Below are 18,283 nucleotides of genomic sequence, written 5' to 3'. Positions count from 1 at the left end.
CTGTAACTCAACAGCCAGAGAAGCTTCTGTCATCTCTGCTGCTCTGCATGGGCAGCACTGAGCTGCAAGAGCAGGGAGGGGATCCCGCAGGGCGAGGGCACCCACGGGCACAGCTGTGTCCTGGCACCTGCAGCGATGCCCCGCTGGCCACCTTTGGGCTCTGAGCTGGCAGCTCTCCCAGGGGAAAGGCCTTGACCTACCCTCATCTTCTCGCTGAGGCTCAGTCGTGGACATGGGCTGGGAAGTCGCTTGACCATCACCAACAGGTTCAGCTGCAAAGAAAGTCAGGACAGAAGAGCTCCCCTGGCACTGTTGGACATCCTCAGGCTCCCTGGGGCCGGCAGAGGAGCCGCGCCGGGCACAGCGCCCCGGGCCACAGCCCTGGGCCCGGCCCCTTCCCTCTCTGCTCTTCTCCGGGGCTGCACAGAGCACACGCAAGGAGCAACTGGCATTGCACACGGCAAGAAGGCTGACAGCTAAATGCTCCTTCCTGCCCCGACAGCGACCCTGGGGGATCACTCAGGGCTCGAGAAGGGAGCAGGGCAAGGTTTCCAGAGTCCTTCGGCCTTGAGGTGACGTTAACGAGAGTGGCACCTGAGTGAGCTCTTGCCACAGTGACACTGATCATTGTGTCAGGAAAAAGGGACATTGAGAACTTGCCTCCAGCACGTTCCGAGGTCTTCAAACCATCATCCAGCCGGGATTCCAGATAATCCAAGTCGTGTTGCCAGTCTAGAAGGGAGCAGAGATCAGAACCATTCCATGGTGTGCTGGGATCCCCTTCTGCCTTAGGGAACTGGGCACTGCAAGGGGGTTGGGCAAGGCCCTGGGAGCCAGATGCCAATGGACATGGCCAAAGCTGCAGAGGGGCCTGGGGAGCTCTGGGCTGGCTCCTGGTCCCTCTCGTCCCTCTTTGCAGGCCCTGGGCAACATCCCAGGAGGGGCGGCTGGAGCAGCCCAGGGCCCCTCAGGGCTCTCCGGAGCACTGCCACGGTGGAAACCCTCCCTACAGCCCTGGGAAATGTGCAGCAGGCAGGGCCACAACTGCCCCTCCCTCCCTCTGCTGGGACAGCTCCCACAGCCCAGGGGGACAGAGCCAGGCCCTGTCAGGACACACAGCAGCCCTGCTCTGCCCTTTCCCCACCATGGGCAGCCCTTACAGCCGCTCCCAGGTTTCGGGACGTGTCTCCCACGGAGGGAGCCCAGCAGGACTGCTCAGTGCCCGCGTGCCCTGAGCCTGCTCGGGAGAATTCCTCTGTGCTGTGCCGCTCTTGCCCGGGCTGTGCCCGCACTGCCCAGCAGCAGAGATGGCAGCTCAAGCCTCAGCAGGGCTCAGGCGCAGAGGCTCAGCAATTACCTCCTGTGCCTGTGCCTGGCATGGCCTCCCTTCCTGCAGCAGAGGCTGCCAATGAGCCACTGCTTCCTCCGGGAAACGCCGCCTTCAGCACAGCCTCTGCTTCCATCTCTGGAGAAAGGAAGAGGGACAGCTGGGTCAGGTGGAACTGTTCCCCATTTGTGTGTTGGCTTCTTCAGGAGGCAATTCTTGTCAAAATCGCGGATAAGCTTCCAGATATTGGATGGGCTTTGGGGTCTCCCTCTAGGGCCCTCCCTCCTCCAAAGAGCCTCCACTCCTGATCTACCCAGAGACCAGGAAATTGCAGGGGATCTCAGGGTGTGCATGGCCCATGGTGCAGTTTGGGCACCCTGTCAGCTGATGCCAAATGCCTTCCTGCAGAGGCTGGGGAGGAGCTGCAGCCAGGCCAGGCTGGGAAACAGCCCTGCAGGGCGTGAAAGCAGCAGCGGGGCCGCGAGGCTGCGATGGATGCCTTCCCCTGTGCCGGGCACAGCGTGTGCAGATGTGCAGCGACAGCCCCCGGCTGCTGAGGCTCAGCAGAAGGCTGAGGGAAATGCACCCACCACGCCGTCTCTCCAGATCACTGAGCATCTGGTCCAGAAGTTCGGAAGGCTTCAGGTCTTTATATTCTCCTTTAGCTTGGGTCTTTCCTTTTGGAGGGCCTTAACAGAAAGTAGTTCCATTTCAGATGAATGAATCCCACAAAACCAGTGCTCAGCCTGTGGGGTCAGCAGGGACTCACTGCTCACCCCTGCGATGGGAGCCGGGCTTGCGTGCAGGAACCAGCAAAGGAGCTGGAGAAGTCCTCCCTGCAGACACACCTGTAACTCAACAGCCAGAGAAGCTTCTGTCATCTCTGCTGCTCTGCATGGGCAGCACTGAGCTGCAGGAGCAGGGAGGGGATCCCGCAGGGCGAGGGCACACACGGGCACAGCTGTGTCCTGGCACCTGCAGCGATGCCCCGCTGGCCACCTTTGGGCTCTGAGCTGGCAGCTCTCCCAGGGGAAAGGCCTTGACCTACCCTCATCTTCTCGCTGAGGCTCAGTCGTGGACATGGGCTGGGAAGTCGCTTGACCATCACCAACAGGTTCAGCTGCAAAGAAAGTCAGGACAGAAGGGCTCCCCTGGCACTGTTGGACATCCCCAGGCTCCCTGGGGCCGGCAGAGGAGCCGCGCCGGGCACAGCGCCCCGGGCCACAGCCCTGGGCCCGGCCCCTTCCCTCTCTGCTCTTCTCCGGGGCTGCACAGAGCACACGCAAGGAGCAACTGGCATTGCACACGGCAAGAAGGCTGACAGCTAAATGCTCCTTCCTGCCCCGACAGCGACCCTGGGGGATCACTCAGGGCTCGAGAAGGGAGCAGGGCAAGGTTTCCAGAATCCTTCGGCCTTGAGGTGACGTTAACGAGAGTGGCACCTGAGTGAGCTCTTGCCACAGTGACACTGATCATTGTGTCACTAAAAAGGGACATTGAGAACTTGCCTCCAGCACGTTCCGAGGTCTTCAAACCATCATCCAGCCGGGATTCCAGATAATCCAAGTCGTGTTGCCAATCTAGAAGGGAGGAGAGATCAGAACCATTCCATGGTGTGCTGGGATCCCCTTCTGCCTTAGGGAAATGGGCACTGCAAGGGGGTTGGGCAAGGCCCTGGGAGCCAGATGCCAATGGACATGGCCAAAGCTGCAGAGGGGCCTGGGGAGCTCTGGGCTGGCTCCTGGTCCCTCTCGTCCCTCTTTGCAGGCCCTGGGCAACATCCCAGGAGGGGCGGCTGGAGCAGCCCAGGGCCCCTCAGGGCTCTCCCACTCCCACCACAGAAGCCCTCCCTACAGCCCTGGGGAAAACCCTTCCCCACGCTTCCCGGGGAGAAGGGAGCGCTGTCCCGGGAAGGGGGAGCCCGGCCGCCGGCTCACCTGCTCCCCGCGCTCCCATCGGAGCAGCCTGGGCAGCCCTGGCAGGCAGGGCCACTGCCAGCAGGAGCAGGAGCAAGAGGCGCAGAGCAAGGGCCATGGTGCCTCGCCCTGAGCCAGTCCCGCAGCTCTCGCTGCCACCACAGTCCTGGCACTGCTGTGCCAAGGTCAGCACCGCTGCTGCCGCCGCCGCCGCTGCCGCAACAGTTGTGGTCACCGACGGACTGCTCGGTCGCCGTGGTGCTGTGCAAGCGCACGGCTCTGGGACCTCTGTGACCTCAGAGCCTCTCTGACCTCAGAGCCTGCTGTGACCTCAGGGATGGGCAGGAGCATGTGGGAATGGATCTCAAGAGCTGCCCTCCTAGTGAGGAGAGTATGTCCTGCCAGGCATCTCCATCCAATCTAGTTTTTTTCACAAAAGCTGAGTTATATGACACCGGACAAGTCAGACATTTCATGGTTCTACCTGCAATGTCAATGTGAAGTCCATAATTCAACTCCCATTTGTGATTCCCACTATTGCAGGCAGCACCAGCCCTGCCACACCGACATCGAGTGTGTGCTCTGTGCTCAGTGCTGGGTTTTGGTGCACAACTGGCATGACAACCAGGTCTTGTCATCCCCAAAGGCAATGTCTGATCAGTGTGTGTGTGCACAGGCAGCCTTATCCAGCTGTTCATGATTATACTTGTCCAGTTACCTGGTTTTCTTCCAATCATTAATCTATTAACTCTGATTTCCTAGCTGCTGTACACCACATATTGTATTTAAAAATAAATGAGGAATGACTTCTATATACCTGGCTAAAAGCAGCAACCAAATCGTACTGTCTTGATAACTACTCAAGCCTTACAGCAAAGTGTTTTTCTACATTACACTGAATTATCAGAGAAATAAAGTGCTCCTGCATCACTCAAACTGTTTCACTTATTTTTTCCTTTGTAGATCATTTATTTGAGGGATGGAAGAACTTGTTGGCCTGCTATGAAATAGTCCAATTGAAAGCATACTGGAGAGATTTAAATATGAGCTTGAAAAAATCTGTACTCAGGAGAAAAGACGGTCATCCCAAATCTTTTAAGAAACTGGAGAAAACATAAACTTGCTATGAATTTTTATCTATCCCTTTTGATTTTAGTAATCTGCATACTTTCTATCCTGTAAGTGCTAACTCCCTACTAAGTCCAAAATGTATTTATTGGAAATCCTAACTGTTGATCAATACCTCACTAAGTCCTTACCTATCAAAGGTATTACAATTAAAAACAAAAAAAAACAAACCAGTATTAAGATACAGAAGTTTATTCCAAGATATAACCAAACGGAGATACATCTGCCCTTTTCCGAGCAGGACTCCTGGCAGCTACCCTGCAATAACTACTCCTTCTAGGCGATTCTGCGGCGAGCTAGCCAGAGCTCGAGCGGTGCCCGAGCAGAGCAGGGCCGTGGGCTGGAGCTGCCGCGCTCCGTTCCGGGCGCTCACGCCCCATCTCGTGAGCTGCCGGGGAAGTGCAGCCGCCTCCGGGCGCTGCTCGGTGTCCCCCGGGCACCCCGCACAGCTCCTCACCCTGCAGCAGCTGCACTCCCCGGACGCGGGCAAATTACACCCCGCGTGAAAGATTAACACACCATACAGCACCCCGAGGAATTCACTCGATAAAGTTTTACCTTCACAAGATTAAAAACTGCATTTTAGCTGCCAAAGCATCATGGTTTAGTTGGTGCAACATGCAAAACATCTGCCTTATGAAGTCAGCAGCTGGGTCGTTGTTTAATCTGTTTGTTGCTCTCATGACCACCACCAAGGCACATGTTCCCTTCCCGAATCTGGGATAAAAATTACTAATTTTGAAGTGAGACAAGACACCAGATGCACAAAACCTCCATCATTCCAACTCTATAAACTTTTAAAAAATTGTTAAGAACTGACAATTTCCATAATTTCAAAAATTTCTCAAAAGAAGAAAAAATTCTGGCAAGAATACACTGTGCATTCACAGTTTTATTTATTTACTTCAATATTTTATACTGAATATAATGATATACAGTTATATATATAAATATTATATTGAGTATACTACTCGATATTTTTACTTATTAGAATCAAAATCTATCCCAAAAATCTTGTGAAAATTAAGAGACACGGAAAACAAATGCTATGTTTGAAGTTCGATTTTAAACACAGCATTTCTCTCCCTGAGCTTGTATTAGTCCTGGTGAGTGTGATATTGCAGACACGCTAATGAGCTGAAGGACCGCTTCTCCTCGTCTGAAAGGCTCTGATGCTCCCTACAGACCCTGTTCACCCCCAAACGTTAAAAAATCAGGAATATAACCAGAAAAGGTTATTTTGACCCCAGTGAGGTGGAGCCGGTCTCTTCTGCCGTGCCTGCACTGAGAGGATCACAGCAAGCGGCCTTGGGCTGAGGCAGGGGAGATGCAGAGGAGGCACCAGGAACATTTTCCCTGTTCGGGTGCCCAGCCTTTGGAGGGGGCTGCCCAGGGCCGTGCGGGAGTCCCCATCCTCGGAAGTGTGCGAAAGGTGTCTGGATCTGCCGCTGAGTGGTTTAGGGCTCGCAGTGTCAGTGCTGGGTGACATTAAAGGGCTCTTCCACCCTCGGTGATTCTACGGTTCTGTGCGGTGGGCCACGGGGAAGCCGAGGCCCCTAAGCCCGGTAATGGTGCTAATGCCACGGGGTCACACCGGGCAGGGCAGGGCACGGCACAGCAGAGCCGGGGCGGGCCGCGGGGGTCACACCCGGCAGAGCCGGGCAGGGCAGGGCAGAGCCGGGCCGGGCCGCGGGAGTCACACCCGGCAGAGCCAGGCAGGGCAGGGCAGAGCCGGGCCGCAGGGGTCACACCGGCAGAGCCGGGCAGGGCAGAGCCGGGCCGGGCCGCGGGGGTCACACCCGGCAGAGCCGGGCAGGGCAGGGCAGAGCCGGGCCGCAGGGGTCACACCGGCAGAGCCGGGCAGGGCAGAGCCGGGCCGGGCCGCAGGGGTCACACCCGGCAGAGCCGGGCAGGGCAGGGCAGAGCCGGGCCGCGGGGGTCACACCGGCAGAGCCGGGCAGGGCAGGGCAGAGCCGGGCAGGGCAGAGCCGGGCCGGGCCGCGGGGGTCACACCCGGCAGAGCCGGGCAGGGCAGGGCAGAGCCGGGCCGCAGGGGTCACACCGGCAGAGCCGGGCAGGGCAGAGCCGGGCCGGGCCGCGGGAGTCACACCCGGCAGAGCCGGGCAGGGCAGGGCAGAGCCGGGCCGCAGGGGTCACACCGGCAGAGCCGGGCAGGGCAGAGCCGGGCCGGGCCGCGGGGGTCACACCCGGCAGAGCCGGGCAGGGCAGGGCAGAGCCGGGCCGCAGGGGTCACACCGGCAGAGCCGGGCAGGGCAGAGCCGGGCCGGGCCGCGGGGGTCACACCCGGCAGAGCCGGGCAGGGCAGGGCAGAGCCGGGCCGCAGGGGTCACACCGGCAGAGCCGGGCAGGGCAGAGCCGGGCCGGGCCGCGGGGGTCACACCCGGCAGAGCCGGGCAGGGCCGTCCGGAGGTGGAGGCGGGGAAGGGCGGGCGCAGCCCGGAGCAGGCGCGGCGCGGCGGCCGCCGGGGGCGCCATTACGGGAGCGCCGTGGAACGCGCCCGAAATAAATGGCGGAGGGGGCGGAGCCCTGTTCATAGCTGACCAATGAGGAGAGAGATTCCCGCGCGGGGGCGGGACCTCGCGGCCCCACACCCAATGGGCGCGGGAGGCGGCGGGTGATGGACGGGCGGGCGGCGGCTGCGGCGGGCGGGGCGCGGCGCCCTTCCCGTGGTGCCGCGGGAGCGGCGGCCGCAGTGGCCGCGACTCCATCCGGGTCCCGCAAGTACCGGGACGGCGGGGCCGGGCGGCGGCCGCGGGGCCGGGGGGACGCGGGAGCGGCCGCGGGAGTGGGGTGCGGCGGGGGGAGGGCGGGGGTGGAGGGACTGAGCCGGAGGGCCCGTACGGCGGCCGCGGGGCCTTGGCCCGGCCTTTCCGCCGCTTCTGCCGCGGGCCCGGTTCATTGTCCTTATTCCCCTCATCGACGCCTTTTCCCCCCGTTCTCCCCCGCTCTCCTCCAGGCTCACTGGAAGGTCCGGAAGTGCCGCCCCCGGGAGCCGCCAGCGCCAGGTACGTCACTGCCGGGGCCGGGGGGACCTTGGCCGGGGGAGCCCCCCCGGTACCGGGGCTCGGGGGCTCGGCCGTGCCCGGGCACCGGGAGCGCGGCGGCGGGGGCTGAACGCGAGCCGAGGGGGCGAAAGGTGAAGAAAACCCCTTGGGAAGTAGGTGGAAGTGCTTTGGCGGCCCAGCCCCTGTCAGGGGGGCACGGGGGCTACTCAGGGGTGTCGTTTGTGGTGAGCGGCATTGCCTGGCACGGGGGCTGTGCCCTCCCCGGGCCCGTCGCCCCCAGGCAGCTCCCGCCCCGTTCCTCACGGGCGGCTGGTCCTGGAAATGGGTCGGAAGCTGTGGGACCGGTGACAGTGCGGTCCTGCAGGCAGCGTGCGGCGGCAGTGTCACGGGCACATTGCAGCCGGGCAGGTCACGGCGTGCTCGGGGCTGGCCGCGCACCTGAGCAGCGGCTCCTCAGTGGAACAGATGTGCTCTGATATAATACGCACATGCAGTTTCTGTCCAAAGCTCTGGCTGGCCTCTGGGCGCTGCAGGAGTGGCTCTTGCCCTTGGCATGGGCAGCTCAGCCCCCGGGCCGCGTCAGGGCTCAGCACATGTGGGTTCCCGTGCGGGGCTGGTGGCACAGAGCGAGGTCTGGCCCTGGCACACTGCAGCTGCTGCTGGCGACTTTGTTCTGGCACAGCTCAGTCAGTTTTAGATGAAGGTGTTACCCCATCAAATTGTGTTTTTATGATTTTACGTTACAACCTTCCATGAGGGTGCCAGAATACTGAAAGAGGCTGCCCAGGGAGGGCGTGGAGACATCTCCAGAGTCCTTTCTGGAGACATTCCAAACCTACCTGGATGTGTTCCTGTGTCACCTGCTCTGGTGACCCTGCCTTGGCAGGGGGTTGGACTGGATGATTTCCAGAGGTCCCTTCCAGCCTTAACAATTCTGTGATTTATTTCTGGCAGGAGTTAAAACTCAGCCTGATGGGCAAGGTCGGGATAATCCTTGTTTACCTTCCCACCTTGTCGGTGCTTCTCTTCATCTGTACTGCTCTGCGCAGGCAGTTTTGGGACTGAAATGCAAGCCTTAACTGGCAGGGAAAAATTGCTCCCATTAAAAATGTACACAGGAATAACACTCAACAGCAGCAGTGGGGCGAACTGAATCCATCACTGAGTTTTTGAGAAAATCAATCTGTCCTTTCAAAAGCAATAAAATAATCTTTAAGAAACAGAGCATCTTCAAACATCCCCAGCTGCCAGGGGCCTTACCACACAGTTACTTGCTGATGTGGCTTCTGTTGTCAAATTTCACCAGTTTTGTTCACAGCAACACTCAGGTGTTAAATAGTCTGAACTTCCAAAAGGTTTTTTGCAGTGGTGGTTCAAACTTGCTGCAGTCAACATGCAATAATGGGCTAATTAGGGGGGTTTTTTTGCCCCATGATAGTTAGCCTCGTGAAGAGGGACTTAGTAAATAGCTGTATTGGGATATTTTGAATAGAAAATTGCTGGCTGTAATTTTTTTTCACTGAGTTTTTCCCAAGTTGAACTCTGTGTATCTTATATGCAACCTCACCTCACATAGGTCATGCTAGGAAATTATTTTGCATACTAATAGTGGAGATTTAGTACTTCCTTAGTTGAAAGGAAGTTTAGATAAAACATGAGTTCACTTGCTTTGTTTTTCTACTGCAATGAGCTGTATCCTTACTTCACTTTCCTTTTGATAAATGCCTTCTGTATTTTCCTCTGTTTTTAGTAGTGGAAAACGTCAGTTCATTTGCAAATAGTGAAAGGCTCCCGGGGCTTATAGAGGGCAACAGATGTTTGATTATGTTACCAGTTAATAACATAACACAGCACTCTTGAAATATTTTTGTGCACTGATTTTCGTGCTGAATTTGTGTGTAGTTGTTATAATGTGTAAACTTTCTGCAGACAAAGTGAGCCTGCTTGCTCCTAGCATGTCCTAAGAGACACAAATCTAGTGAATAAGTCCACAGTTGTGTATTTCATGTATATATATGTACACACACGTTTTTGTTTGATGCAGGACCAGATAACCAAATGGATGCTTTCCTTTGAGAAGGGCACTGAGGCCTTTGTAATGTTTGAAGCTGAAGTGTACTTGTATGTACTTATTTATAAATATCTGCCTTTATTCTGTGTACTGAGAGAGGTGTACTCCAAGAGGAGTAAAAAATGTGACCATTTTGGTGTAGTCATTCTCAATCCACCCTGAGGTTTCACAGCACTGTGCAGTGCTGTGGCACATGCACCCCTTAGATGCAGAGAGTTTAATACTAATGCTGTAAAATCGAGTGTGTGTAGGGAAGGATGCCAGGATTTGTGTTCCTTTGGTTCTCTGCTCGTAGCAGAAATCATTAATTGTGCTCACATACTTTACTTTTCCACAGGAGATGGGCTTCACTTAGTGCTTGAGTGGCCAGTGGGGACTTCTCATTTCTCTCAGGCCATGGTTTCTAGATATTTATATTCCATCTATAACTACATGGTTAGAAAAATAAATTAAAACCAAACACACTAATTGAAAATGTAGTGAAACAGTAATATCTTGTGATAATTAGTTAAAGCCAGAATGCTCTCTGTTAATTAAATGCAAGTGGGGTATAGATTCTGGGAAAAAAACCCCTGTATTTCCAATTGAAGCAGTAGATAAAGGCATTATTGGTAGCAGTCAGTGCTATTAATGTTATGTAAAAAATTCCACAAAATACCATTGTGGGCACATACCCCTGTCTTGGTGTGCAGACTGTGGTGCTGCCCAAGAGCACATCTGTGCATTTGTATGTGCTGGGACTGCTTGTTCTCCTTTTCTCCTCTGTACAGTTTCCCAGCTGAAAGCACCTTTCTGGTGTGATTTACACTTGCTCCAGCGTAGTGCTGCTCAGTGGGCTGGCAGGTCCAGAAAAAGGTGTTAAATCTTTCAATTTTGGGTCTAAGCAGGGGACTCTTAAAAAGGTGCCTGGGCTTGAGCTGGGAGGTGTTACCTTCAGATTAGCACATTACTAAGACAAAGGAAGGCACAATCCAAAACTGAATATGGGAGAGGAAAAATTCTTAGTTTATGCTAAAGCTTTTGTGTCAGTCACTATGTGGTTCTCCTGAGCCTGTTTTGGGATGAGGGGCTGAGATGTGCCTGTAGCACGTGATGACAGGCAGTGCAGGGGTGGTTGAGTGGAATGAGGGGAAGCCGTATCAGGAATAATGACGTTTGTATCAATTGTGCTGCTCCCTTTCTTCCTGTAGTCCACTCCAGTCAAACAAAAACCCCATGGAATGAGCACATTTGAGGTAGGAGTGTGCGTGCAGTCATTTGGGATGCTTGGCACGGCTGGAGAAGGCGGCAGACATTCACTCAGCGGAAGCTCGTGGGATTCAGGAAGTGCGGCTTCAGTGCGGGGAGCGCTGCTGGAATCCAGGGGTAAAAGTGTGAGGAGTTGGTGTTGGAGCTGTTCCTGTAAATCCCGGAGCTCCATCGTGTGGTGGGAGCTGTGCAGGCCTGAGCTGCAGCCTCGGGACCACGTTTGGGAGCTGGGGCTGCTGAGATTGTCCAACTCCACAGTTCGAGTCAGTTTGTCTGCTCTCACTGCTTCGGGGATTTTAAACACGTGCTGACAGGAAAAGCAGCCCTTGGGAACCTGGCTTTTTTGACAGGGAAAGCAAATGACCCAGGTACTGCTTAAAGCTTGTCTCTCATGGCGTGTGTTGTGCTGAAGGGGTGAACATGCGGGTGCACAACCCTGAGCTCCTGGGTGCTGCGCTGGGTGTGACATCAGCAGCACAGTGACTTCAGCAGCAGGGAGCCTTTGCAGCTCTGCATTCACTGGGGATGAGAACATACCAGATCAGTAGAGGCTGTGCCAGGAGGATAGTTTGTCAGGCTTCCCTGTCTCTGCGAGTGCCAGAACCCCCTGATGCTTGGTATGAGAGAAGCAGCACACAGCAGGCCCCCAAGGGGACCTGGCAGATCTCATCTGTCAACATGGCATGTAGGTGATCCAGCTTGGAACGACTGTTAGAAATAATCCACGAGTTAAAAATGCCCCAAAGTGTGCAGGATTAATGTAAAGCAGAATGCTAATTACCTGGACTTTGCAGGAATACACAGGAAACAGAAGTAAAAGCAGAAAGTAACCTGAACTTCTTCCAAATACAGGATTTTGGCTAGAATTTTATTTCTTTTAATTACACACTCCTCTAGTAGTAAAAACAAAAAGTAGTACCTGAGTGATGTAAGATAAAATGTAATTGCCTTTCTGCAATAGGTAGAGGACAGGTTACCTGATCATCTTTCATAAAGTGCATTTGTTACAGAAGGAGGCTTTCCTCATGGCCTGTGTGCACTTCACAGTCACAAGCCAGACTGACAGCATAGCAATTGAAGTTAAGTAATATTTTTTCAAGGACATTTTTAACCTTAAGTAACAGCATTTTCAGACCTGCAGTAGATGAAGGGCTCCTGTTTCAGAAAGGTGGAAGGAGGCAGATTCCTGTGGATTGAGGTGCTGCAGGTACTGAACAGGAGAATGTAGTGGTGGCAGTACAAAATGGTTTAGAATCGTAATGCTTGATTGGGCAGTCCTGCTGTCAATGGAAATAAAAATAAAAGTTGTTTGATATATCTCAGGTTGGGTAGGTTTGCAACTAAACTTTGTCTAAAGGTGGAGAAATGAACAGATGAATTTCTAGGTCTATTGTAATCCTTGTCTCTCTCAGGCTTAATTTTAAAAAGAAATTCAAAAGCATTGCCTTACATGTTCTGTAAAATTTAAACAGGTCTGTAACACCTATTCAGGTTTTCAAAGTGCTTTGAACATTTTCGGTACATCACAGAACCATCAGCTTCATCCTAAAGCTCCTTCAGAAGCTAAACGTGGGACTTCATTAACTTCATGGGGTCAGTGTGAAACTGAGGGTGCAGAGTTGGTGCTGTGCAGCTCAGCTCCCTGGCCAGGCTGCCTCTCCCACTGAGGAGTGGGAATTCACAGGGGTTCTGCTCAGCTGGTGAAGGCTTGGATGCAGGAACAGGGAGCTGAAAGGAATGTCAGCTTCCCTGCCGAATGTCAGCTCTGCCTGAGCTGATTTAAAAGGATTTGCTGGGGGCCAGTGCTCTGTAAAGGTTTGACTCTGGCCAGGAGCTGCTGTTCTGATTTATTCCTGCTTTGGCCATCGGGAAGTTGCTGCTTGTGTCCATGCTGAAGTTCGTTTTCTGGTAGATGTGTAAGTTAACAAAAGCAAATAACGGGATTTACACCAGTTAAAAGCAAGATTTTAAGGTTGATTCACCCAAATTTGTCATCACTATTTGTATAAAGGATTCTGTAGTAAGGCACTGAGGGGGCTGGTAAGTAATTTGATTTTCTGTCTGTCCAAGGAATAACGTCATCCTTTGTGTGTGAATGCACGGGATCACGCGCTGTGTGCTTGGCAAGGACACGAACGTGCATGAGGGTGCTCTTGTTCTGTCAAGGCTTTGTTTGGAGAGTGGGCTGACAACAGCAGTGTACAACTGGGATCAAGTACTAGTAAAATGTATTTAATGTTTTAAAAACTGCTTTGCTCTAAACATTCTCAACTATTGTATAAACTACCTGCACAAACAATAATTTTGCTTTCCAGCCCTGTTCTCGAGCTGTCCTTGCTAAGAAGGGGATTCTGAGTCACACATCTGTCTGGCAAGTGTTTTCATTTCAGTATTCTAAGAGTTTTTTACTTCAAGATGATGTTGAGCTGCGTTAATGTAGAAATTGGCTTTAAAGTTACGTCAGCAGCAGTTAGAGAAACTCAGACTTCTTTCTGATGAGAAAGCACGTATTTTCAGTGGCCTTTTGGTAAGGCAGTTTAACAATTAAATGTCAGGGTAGAGGCCATAATCTTATTGAGTTTTGTTTCTAATAAAAGAATTCCTGTGCACAAGACTTAATGTAGACTGGCAGAAAAAGCTTGAAGCAGTGCTTTTGACAGTACATGATTTTTTTTTTTTTTTTGAGCTATTGTTACAATGGGTGAAAAGGTCACTCTATGTAGTAATACTTACTTAATCAGAATTACAGATATTGGGGTCTCATCCTGATCCATGTAAATCAGTCACATAGCTGTGGTCCTAGATTTCATCATTTTTGAGTTCTAAAGAGGAGGAAATGTATGTCTGCCTACAATGTTTCTGATAGACTTTTTTTTTGATTTCAGGTGAGAAGTTACATCTGTGGAACACCACTAGTGATGTAATAGAAGTTTAATGGCTGTAGTTGCTATGACTGCTACAACTTGCTTACTTAAGAAGCAAGCACTTGGTAAAATTTTGAAATTAAGGAGCCTTATTACTAAAATAACTTCCTTACATGACTAGGGCAGTGAGGGGAAGGCTTTCTCTATGGTGAGTATTACAGATGCTGTCTGCAACTAGCCTGACTTGTCTTGACTGAAGCAGCAATCTTCCCCCAGCTCTGAAGATGCCTGCACTGTGGGATGAGGTAGTAGGTTGTATAGTTTTAGGGTCATACCCACCACTGGGAGATAACTATACAATCTACTGTCTTTCCTAAAGCAGCAGATAATCAACAATGGAAGCTTCTCAGTTTTAAGCTCAGTGTCAGATTTTGCTGAACTTCTGTACCTGTAGTGCTTATTATAGGACAAAAGACTTGTGTAATAGCTGTGGGAATTGTGTTTAGATTTTTCTAGTTCTTGGAAAAGCTAGGTATCATTCTACATTAATTTTTCTGCTCTAATGAATAAAAAAAAGAGAATAGATTATTCCTGTATGTGTATGGAGGGGTAATCAAATACAAAGTACTGGTGTTCCTCTTGTTGGGGTGTTTAACTTTGCTCAGTGACATATCAAACATCCTTCAGAATGAAACTGGGGTTGGCTGTGTGAGCTCTTTGCTGAAGTGTGTGCTTCTCTGTCAGAGTGAGGTAGTAGATTGTATAGTTGTAGGGTAGTTATTTTACCCTGTTCAGGAGATAACTATACAATCTATTGCCTTCCCTGAGGAGTAAAACAAACTGCGCTCCCTGCAGTCAGTTGTGGGCTAAAAATACTCATGGAGTGAAAACAGATAAATCAGGGTTGTAAAGCATCAGTGCCAGAATGTACAGGACTGGCATTCAGTGTGAATGCTGCAACCCCCACACGGTGTATTTGACTTAACATGACTTGTCTCCCAAGGTGAGTGGCACAGTGCTGGCTGGAGATGGAAAATGCCCGTGTTCTAGGTAGGGAGTGGAACACTGCAGAGGGGGAAGTTATTCCAAGCCAGTCAGGAGAGTGTAAAATACAGGTAGCTCAAGCTTGTACATTGTGACTTGAACTGTTTTGACACTCCAATTTCCATAATGTATTAAAATTCCATGACTCCCAACTGCTTGGTGAAAGTTGGAGGGAAAACTTAAAATTATCCTTTGTTAATAAGTCTGCACATTTTTTCTCCAGCTTTTCCAGATTCAATGCAAAATTTAAGTGTTGGCCAATTTTGGCCAAAACTGACCTCTCACCTTTCTGGGGAGGTGTGAAGCTATGGAGTTTTGAGCATCCAAGAGCCAACACTTTCCTCTGAGGTAGTATTGTTTCTGTAAAAAGACTTTTTAAGCTTATTGCATTCTCTTTTCTCTTGCTGTCCTTGGTGTACCCAGTCTGTAACTGGTTCTGTGCTAGCATGCCCAGCAAGCAGCTTGCTGTAGTAACAAAAATCCCATGGAAATAAATGCTTTTTGGGATGGCAAGTTTAGCTTAGCCAGAGTGAAAATGGAGCCATTCACAAGTGTTACAAGGAGTGAGCCACTGTTAGTAAGTGCTGACAGCGTCCCCTTGGAGTGTGTGCCCAGCCAGGGCAGAAGACCCAGAGCAGCTGGTGAGCTAAAGTCCTCCAGAGAGTGAAGAACTGCACAGAGGAAGCATTGGGCTCCTAGGAAGAGGTAGTAGGTTGCATAGTTTTAGGGCAGGGATTTTGCTCACAAGGAGGTAACTATACAACCTGCTGCCTTTCTTAGGGCTTTATTATAACACCAGGACCATTTTGGCTTCAGCCTACAAACCTCTGCAGCTTTGGTACATGGAGAGAAAGGACTTTCTAAGCATGTTGAGGCTTAATGAAAGCTGTGTCTTGGCAGATTTGGTCCCAAATGGAAGTGTAGGAATGCTAGCTGGAATCCAGCATGGTGACATTGGGGGCTGCCACTTTGGGGACACTGGGCTGTGGTCTCCTTGGTCTGTGTAAGTCAGAGGCTGTGTTGGGAGGGCAGCTCCTCCCAGAGTAAGCTGGAGGCCCCTGAGGTTAGGATGGAGGTGGTGTGAACTTGTTAACATCAAGGTACTGTGTGCTCACAGGGAGCTAAAATACATCTGCCTTTCAGGGGGAAGAACTCCAGTTTTCCTTCCCCAAGAGAATCAGATTCCAGCTCCCCTGAAATCTGGTGCTTTTTCACCAGGCATGGGCACTCCAAGTGAAACAAGCTCTCAGTGGTGCCTTAGAGTCTTGCAGGAGGAGACTTCCCAGTTAAAGATGGTGGTGTGGTTTCTCATGGAATTGTTGGAATGAGTCCATGTTTTCTGATGTAATTGCACTGCACCACAGCAGTAGTTGTGGTAGGGCTCCAGCTGGACACTGTTCTGTGGGGTACAGAGACTTCTTTGCTGAGCACCTTGTAGCATTAATATGCTGTGCTTACGCCAGCCACTGTTTAAACTGCAAATCAGACACAATCCTAGATCATAAACATGTTAAGTATTCCTTATGTTGAACATTTTTGTATGAATTTTACTGTACTTTTTTTTGTTTTAGTCAATAAAATACAGCATTTTGTGCAACTGATGGTGAATTGCCTTTACTTTCTCCAAAATGAGGACGTGAGTTTTAAAGGAAAACAGTGCCCACATTGAAACAAACTCGAGGCCATGTTTGGTCTTCACTATAATTCTATCACTAATTATAGTGTTAACTAGAATCAGTGTTAATTATTCTAGTGTTAACTAGAAATTACTCTGGCGTTAACTTCTGTTTAAGATCTTTGGTACGAGACTTCACTGTGGGTGGGGAATAAGTATTTACTGCCGAGTGTGCAGGAACTCTGCTTACTCCAGGCCTGGTTTCTGACCATGAGTTCAAATTGCTGCACAAAAATCTAGACTTCAGTTTTAACATAGATGCAGCTGGTAAGGTATCTACAGGTGAGGCTCGGGCAGAGAAACACCAGTGAGTTTGATTTTGGCAGTACCAAATGCCTTAAAAGCTCCAATATACCTAACATTTTATAACTATAAGGGGTATGCTTCCAAAAGGTTTGAATGATCTGTGCCACCCGCTGCAGCTGCTGGTTTAGCAGTCTTGTCTCACCAGGTAGTTTCTCACCTTGACTTCTCTCTGGATTCCACCCAGTAAATAGGATCTGCTCAGTGAGGCACAGGGTTGCTTTGCCTTTTCCAGGTGTGTATTCCGAGGGGTCCAAGGATGAGGTGGCAGCATGGCAAGAATGCTTGTAATAAAGAGTGGTTAAAGAATGCACAGCCAGCAGTGCAGGAAGGTTTGCAGTAGCAGTAGAGACTTGTTTACCACCCATAGTGCAGTGATAGTGTCATGGTGGTCTTGGAAACATTCCAGTGTTGCTCCAAAAACAGAATACACGGCTCCAGCACAGCTCCACATCCCAGGAGGATTATTTGTGTGCTGTGCCCTTCCATGCAGAAAGGTGTGCTCTGCAATCTCCCTGTGGTGTGAAAGCTGAGACCTGTTGGGCTTTTCCATGAGAGACACCACTGCTAATAAACATCCCTGTGCTTCCAGAGGGGGCTCGGGGTGCTTGTGCCATGGTCATGGTAGGTGAACTTGGTGCATTAAAAATTCTCTCCCTTGTGTTGAGAACTTGGGTCACATCAGCTGAGAGCTCCCCTCTACTGTGTCCAGCTCTGGGATCTCCAATATAGGAAAGATGTGGAGCTGCTGGAGCCAGTCCAGAGGAGGCCATGGAGCTGCTCCAAGGGCTGGAGCCCCTCTGCTCTGGAGCCAGGCTGGGAGAGCTGGGAATGTTCCCCTGGAGAAGAGAAGGCTCCAGGCAAACCCCAGAGCCCCTTGCAGGGCCTAAAGGGGCTCCAGGAGAGCTGCAGAGGGACTGGGGACAAGGCATGGAGGGACAGGACCCAGGGAATGGCTTCTACTGCCAGAGGGCAGGGCTGGATGGGAGATTAGTGGCAGTGCTGGGTTAATGGTTGGATTCTATCTAAAGGGCCTTTACCAACCTGAAAGATTCTGTGATGTCTTTATGCCCAAAAGCCCTTCTTGCTCTGTCCCCTGGTAAGCAGCAGGCTGGACTCAGTAATAGGTGCAGACAGGCTTTTGCTTTACAAGACAAATGATAAAGTACCTGATACATGCAAAGGGAAAAAACCCCTTGAGAGAGAGGAAGACAAGTTTCAGATACACTGGTCAAGAGACCAGTGAGACAAGTCCAGCTGAGATTATTGCCTTCAGCTGAGCCTCCCAAAAGACCCGACATCCCTCAGTTCTAGAGACATTAGAGCATGGTGTGGCCTTCAGCCCTCGAGCTGAAGCTGTGTCTTTAATGTCATAGTTCTGTAAAGATGAGCCCTGGCAGGAGCTACTGGAGGCATCAGATGTCAGTGTGTGTGTTGTTGCAACACAAGAAATCAGATTTGTTCTTATTTGTTCTGTTGGTTGCAGTGGAATTGGATTTTTAGGCTGGTTTGTTTCAGACACTTAAAACCACTCCAAGTGAAGAGGCATTGGAAAATCAGACACTGTTCTCTTCCAGCCTGTTGTATTAAAGCAATCTTCAAAATAAAGCTATTACAAGCCACATAATGCTACTAAGGACTGTATTTTTGGAGATTGAAATAGTCCTTTCTGAAATAGGA

General features: G+C 51.3%; 2 long non-coding RNA genes across 2 annotated transcripts; one reads left to right on the top strand and one right to left on the bottom strand.

The window, feature by feature from the left end:
• Positions 1-1,927: 1,927 nt before the first annotated feature.
• On the bottom strand, positions 1,928-2,452 carry LOC116449463. Its single transcript, XR_004242393.1, has 3 exons — positions 2,376-2,452; positions 2,104-2,175; positions 1,928-2,016 (listed from the first exon to the last, which is right to left on the bottom strand). It is a non-coding gene; the product is annotated as an uncharacterized LOC116449463 (long non-coding RNA).
• Positions 2,453-7,230: 4,778 nt separating this feature from the next.
• On the top strand, positions 7,231-16,226 carry LOC116449490. Its single transcript, XR_004242401.1, has 2 exons — positions 7,231-7,398; positions 13,033-16,226. It is a non-coding gene; the product is annotated as an uncharacterized LOC116449490 (long non-coding RNA).
• Positions 16,227-18,283: the final 2,057 nt, after the last annotated feature.

This window comes from Corvus moneduloides, chromosome 11, assembly GCF_009650955.1.
Source record: "Corvus moneduloides isolate bCorMon1 chromosome 11, bCorMon1.pri, whole genome shotgun sequence".
Lineage (NCBI taxonomy): Eukaryota > Metazoa > Chordata > Aves > Passeriformes > Corvidae > Corvus > Corvus moneduloides.
The sequence above is the reverse complement of the archived record's forward strand: the minus strand, read 5'-3'. Positions and strand labels throughout refer to the sequence as shown.